This window comes from Pimephales promelas, chromosome 22 (assembly GCF_988280905.1).
Source record: "Pimephales promelas chromosome 22, fPimPro1.hap1.1, whole genome shotgun sequence".
Taxonomy (NCBI): Eukaryota; Metazoa; Chordata; class Actinopteri; order Cypriniformes; family Leuciscidae; genus Pimephales; species Pimephales promelas.
Genome location: NC_142790.1, coordinates 7,567,098 through 7,573,097, shown reverse-complemented (window position 1 = coordinate 7,573,097; position 6,000 = coordinate 7,567,098). Strand labels below are relative to the sequence as shown.

The 6,000-nt window shown below is 39.0% G+C and overlaps 1 pseudogene; it reads right to left on the bottom strand.

The window, feature by feature from the left end:
* Positions 1-1,282: 1,282 nt before the first annotated feature.
* Positions 1,283-1,939, bottom strand: LOC148969522 (uncharacterized; annotated as a pseudogene).
* Positions 1,940-6,000: the final 4,061 nt, after the last annotated feature.

Below are 6,000 nucleotides of genomic sequence, written 5' to 3'. Positions count from 1 at the left end.
CTGGACTTCGATATCCTAGGAACGATATCCAATAGATGTGAAGGACTATAATGTGTTAACGTTAAGAGCTTGCTCAAGTACTGGGGAGCTAAACCATTTAGTGCTTTGTAAGTAATCACCAAATATATATATATATAAAAAATGTATACAATGTTTAATAGGGAGCTATTACAGTGTTGACAGAACAGGGCTAATATGGTCATACTTCCTTGTTCTGGTAAGAACTCTAGCGGCTGCATTTTGGACCAGCTGCAGTTTATTTTTTTAAACATGTAGGACAATCACCCAGTTGAGCATTACAATAATCTACCCTTGTTGTCATGAGCACATTAACTAATTGTTCTGCATTTTTAAGTGAGAGCATATGATGTTATTTAGATATATTTTTTAAGATGAAAAAACATTTTACATATACTAGACAAATGACTTTCAAATGAAAGATTGATATTTCAGAGCACAACCATGTTCCTAACCAATGATGAGGACTTGACAGAGCAGCCATCAAGTGTTAGACAGTATTACGTGAGGACATTTTAAAAAGCCATCTTTAGTGGCAGAATTGATAGGTCTAGCATATTTGTAACATGGAGTTTGGCTTTGCAGCCTTGGCTAAACTAAGTTTACACGAGACTAGATGATCTGAGATTTCATCGCTCTGCTGCAGAATTTCAATGGCATCAACATTGATTCCTTGTGATAATATTAGATTTAGAGTATGATTACAACAATAATATGGTCCTGACACGTGTTGTCTAACTCCAATTGAGTTAAAAATGTGTTTAAATGCTAATCCCAATGCATATTTTTCGTTATCTACATGTATATTAAAGTCACCAACAATTAAGACTTTATCTGCAGCCAGTTCTAACTCTGATAGAAAGTGAGCAAATTCTTTGATAAAGTCTGTATTGTGCCCTTGTGGCCTGTATACAGTAGTCAGCACAAATCTCAAACGTGATTTATCATTTACACTAGATATTGTTACATTAAGCACCAACACTTCAAAGAATTATATTCGAAACTAGACTTAGTATTTTTCTAACTTTATCATTTGATAATTTGTATTATATCTGTTTTTTATTTGTTGAACATCAATAAAATTTTACCCTTTGATGGGTTTGGAATTTTTTTGTATTTCCTAATTTGTGGAAAAGGCACAGTCTCTATGATAATATCTAGGTGAAAGATGCTCTATGTGATGGGATTTATCTGACCTCAGTGACGTGAGACAGTTAACAGACTTCCTACAGTCTGTCTACTTCCTGACCTGAGCCCAAGATTGTCATGTTTGAACTCTAAGACTATGTACCATATTACTAGAGAGAAGAGCAGCACCATCCAGGAGGGATGAATACCATCTCTTTTCAACAGGTCAGGTCTGCCCCAAATACATTACCAATTGTCTATGAATTCTATATTATTTTGCGGACACCACTTGGACAGCCAGCCATTAAGTGAGGACAGTCAACTATATCTCCTCACTCCTTGGAACAGGAAGGGGGCCAGAGAAAATTACAGTGCCTGACATCATACTTGCAAGTTCAAACACCTCTTTAGTGTTAATTTTACTGATCTAAAATTAACAGGCTAAATCGAACATCATTAGTGCCGACGTGAATAATAATCTTAGAGAATTTGCGATTAGCAGAACTTTTAAATTTGCTTTGATGTCAGGCACTCACTTCTGGCAAACATGTGACTATGGTGGCTGGTGTCTCTTTTTTCACGTTTCGTGTAATAGAATCAATCGCCAATAACTAGGGCACCTTTAACAGGATTCTCAGTGAGTGTTTCACTGAGTGGGGAGAATCTATTTGGTATGGTAATTGGAACGGAAGATTCGTGTTTTGTCCAGCAAATACACCGTCTCAGGGTCACCCAATCAACCCAGCTGCACAGGCTCTACTACAGCCGGAACCGAACAATGTACAGTGTTCATTAAGCTAGTCCCATCAAAAAAAATGGCACACTAACAGGCTAGCAAATTCCTAGCGTGTTGTGCTAGCAATGATTTAGATAGAACCCAGATAGCAAACTGACATTGAATCAACGTGGAAATATGACATCGAAACAACGTTGATCTGACATTGTTTTGCTCATCGAATTAACGTTGAACCAACGTCAGACGCGTCATTCTTTCAAAACTAACGGAAAATCAACTTGAAATCAACGCGTTGTTTCAACGTTATGAAAGCAAACCAATTTTCGATTTTCATTTAGCTTTGAAGTATGAGGTGCCCCTAGGGACATTATTCAGAAATGCCATGCATATACATGTACTTTTCCTCTCACATACACATATGAAACCAAATTCATTCACATACTATAATGAAATACTCACACACATACAAGTGAAATGCTTTTACACACACAACTGAAACGCTCTCATACATACAAGTACAAAATATACACTCACACACACAACTGAAACGCTCACAGACACACAACTGAAAAGCTCTCTCACACACAAGTGAAACCCTCACACACACACAACTGAAAATATTACGCTCACACACACACAACTGAAACGCTCACACACACACAACTGAAAAGCTCTCACACACACAACTGAAACGCTCACACACACACAACTGAAAAGCTCTCACACACACAACTGAAACGCTCTCACACACACAACTGAAACGCTCACACACACACAACTGAAAAGCTCTCACACACACAACTGAAACGCTCTCACACACACAACTGAAACGCTCACACACACACAACTGAAATCCTCTCACACGCACAACTGAAACGCTCACACACACACACAACTGAAATCCTCTCTCACACACAGCTGAAATGCTCTCTCACACACAACTGAAACGCTCTCACACATACAAGTGAAATGCTTTTACAAACCCAACTGAAACGCTCTCGCTCACACAACTGAAAAGCATTTCGGTTGTGTGTGTGTGAGAGCATTTCAGTAGTGTGTGTGAGAGCATTTCCGGTATGTTGTATGCAAGCATTTCAGTAGTGTGTGTGAGAGAGAATTTCAGTTGAAACGGAAGGTGGTTGAAGTCCCCAGTCCAGTTGGTGGCAGTAGTGCACCTCAAGACGAAGAACTAGAAGCTGTAGAAAGCATAGTAAAAACGCGCGCAGCCGCGCACCTTTCACAAAGCACCGTTCGTTCGCTCGCAATCGCCCTACGTAACAGCAATGTCTGCTCAACAGCAAAGAACATTAACCGAGGCAGCGGGCTTGCTGAGCACCATATTAGCCTCAGCGGAGTCCATACGAACCCAGTTGGCAATAAGTGACCTGCAGTTGGCATTGGCACGCCGCTACGCTGGCTGGCGGGTAGGGGAGAGCGAGGCTAGGTGGCTGTCCATCGTGTCCACCACACTTGGAGTTGCAACGGTCGGTTGCTGCCCGAGTGTGGTGGCATTTGACAGGGTTCGTATGGACTCCGCTGAGGCTAATATGGTGCTCAGCAAGCCCGCTGCCTCGGTTAATGTTCTTTGCTGTTGAGCAGACATTGCTGTTACGTAGCGCGATTGCGAGCGAACGAACGGTGCTTTTTTTTTTTTTTTTACTTTATTCTGAACAATACACAGGACAATAGGTACAGAGAACACTACAGATAATGTAACCTGTTCAACAAAATTAAATCAATAGTGTATAGACCAGAGGATAATAACAAATAAATTAATATAATTATAAAAGGGGAAAAAAATTAAAAATATGCAGTTCCTTCAGGAGATGAAATGTTCTTGTAGCTTTCATGTTTTCCATGTTTTCTATTGTTTTATAATATAATTTAAAGTCCAAATGAAATGCCTTAAAACAAGGTTGTGAATTAGACCATTTACATTTGTGAATATGGTATTTTCCAAGGATAATAAACAACTGAATGACAAAAATCATTTTTTTTGACAAACCACAAAAGTCAAAGTATAGCATGACATCAAAAATATTGATTCTGATGTTTACATTCAATTTTGTAATTATATATTCTTCCAAATCAGACCAAAATTGTTTTGTGTACAGTGATAAAATAAATGAAAAATTGTCTCCTTATTAGATTGGCAAAAAACACAAGACTCTTCTATGTTTATTTTAAATCTTCTTAAAGTATCTTTAACAGGATAAATTTGATGCAAAATTTTAAATGAAACTTCTTTCACTTTATTATTAATACAGTATTTGTGACGAACGGTGCTTTGTGAAAGGTGCACGGCTGCGCGCGTTTTTACTATGCTTTCTACAGCTTCTAGTTCTTCGTCTTGAGGTGCACTACTGCCACCAACTGGACTGGGGACTTCAACCACCTTCCGTTTCAACTGAAATGTGCTTCCGTTTCAACTGAAATTCTCTCTCACACACACTACTGAAATGCTTGCATACAACATACCGGAAATGCTCTCACACACACTACTGAAATGCTCTCACACACACACAACCGAAATGCTTTTCAGTTGTGTGAGCGAGAGCGTTTCAGTTGGGTTTGTAAAAGCATTTCACTTGTATGTGTGAGAGCGTTTCAGTTGTGTGTGAGAGAGCATTTCAGCTGTGTGTGAGAGAGGATTTCAGTTGTGTGTGTGTGTGAGCGTTTCAGTTGTGCGTGTGAGAGCATTTCTGTTGTGTGTGTGTGAGCGTTTCAGTTGTGTGTGTGAGAGCGTTTCAGTTGTGTGTGTGAGAGCTTTTCATTTGTGTGTGTGTGAGCGTTTCAGTTGTGTGTGTGAGAGCGTTTCAGTTGTGTGTGTGAGAGCTTTTCAGTTGTGTGTGTGTGTGTGAGCGTTTCAGTTGTGTGTGTGAGAGCTTTTCAGTTGTGTGTGTGTGAGCGTTTCAGTTGTGTGTGTGTGAGCGTAATATTTTCAGTTGTGTGTGTGTGAGGGTTTCACTTGTGTGTGAGAGAGCTTTTCAGTTGTGTGTCTGTGAGCGTTTCAGTTGTGTGTGTGAGCGTATATTTTGTACTTGTATGTATGAGAGCGTTTCAGTTGTGTGTGTAAAAGCATTTCACTTGTATGTGTGTGAGTATTTCATTATAGTATGTGAATGAATTTGGTTTCATATGTGTATGTAAGAGGAAAAGTACATGTATATGCATGGCATTTCTGAATAATGTCCCTAGGGGCACCTCATATTGAAGAATGCCGCGTCTGACGTTGGTTCAACGTTAATTCGATGAGCAAAATCAACGTTGTTTCAATGTCATGAGAGACGTTGTTTCCACGTTGATTCAATGTCAGTTTGCTATCTGGGAAGCTAGCGATGTCAGGTTAACATGTGATATGTTAAGTTATATATCTTTTAGTTATCAGTTCAACAGGGAATGATAGTAAATAATAATTCCAAACAGAAAGATGTACAAAGCTTACAGACACAATGTCCAGACATGGCGTCCTTCTGTGACAGAACATGCAGAGGTTTCAGGAGTTGTTCTAAGTTGTGCAGCATTCAGAGCAGCAGCGGTGTAATTTTCTTTGTGACGTTTCTCCGTTTTATTTACATTTTTTCTTTCTTCAGCAGCATCCCAGTCGTCAAAGTTGTCATATTCTCCATAAATGTTAAAAGAAATAACGAAGTCGCTCATTGTTGTATTAGTAGGCTATGTAATATCTAACTAACGTTAGATGTTTGTTTTGATAGAGCAAATTGTTAACGGATACTTTGACTGCCTGTTGCTATGGTTACTCACAGCTGTTGTGGGCAGCGCATTTATTTATTAATTTCGAATAGTAAACAGGCAATTTTACCAGAACTACTTTCCTAGGTGTTCTCTATCACTTTTTAACGGACACCCCGCAGCCAATCAGAATCGAGTATTCACCCAGACCATGGTATAAACACAATATAAGGGTGAGTGAATTAAACTATCCCTTTAAGAATTATTTTGATCTGTCTCTCTCCTTTTCTCTCTTTTCTAAGTAAATGCACAATGTTTGTCTAACAGATTGGCACTGTAGACTCAAATAATACAGGCTAAGCACTGGTTTATCAGTACATCAAACTCTGAAACTGCTGTGGTAAACAATCAGATGCCACATACTG